Raw genomic sequence first — 465 nt, 5'->3', positions numbered from 1 at the left:
AAAAAAAAAAAAAAAAAAAAAAAAAGAAAGAAAGAAAGAAAGAATGAATGAATAAAAGAAAAGAAAAGAAAGAAAGAAAGGTTGATTCAGTTTCCAGGGCTTAACTATTACCCCTTGACATAATAAATCTGGAAGGTCCTAAAATTTTATTTTTTTTTCACATGCCTAAATTCTGGACCCACCAAAAAGAAAACAATTACTTCTGATTCTTTGAGTTTTCATTAACTGAACTCATCATATCACAGGCAGAAAGACTAAAGTCTATCAACATACCTGAATGGACTTTTTTTTTTTTTTTGAGACATGGTCTCACTCTTGCCCAGGTGGGAGTGCAGTGGTGGGATCTCGGCTCACTGCAGCCTCCACTTCCTGGACTCAAGCAATCCTTCTGCCTCAGTCTCCTGAGTAGTTGGGACTACAGGTGCACACCACCACATCAGGCTCATTTTTAAAACTTTTTGTAGC

Source organism: Hylobates moloch, unplaced genomic scaffold (assembly GCF_009828535.3).
Source record: "Hylobates moloch isolate HMO894 unplaced genomic scaffold, HMol_V3 SCAFFOLD_12, whole genome shotgun sequence".
Lineage (NCBI taxonomy): Eukaryota > Metazoa > Chordata > Mammalia > Primates > Hylobatidae > Hylobates > Hylobates moloch.
The sequence above is the reverse complement of the archived record's forward strand: the minus strand, read 5'-3'. Positions refer to the sequence as shown.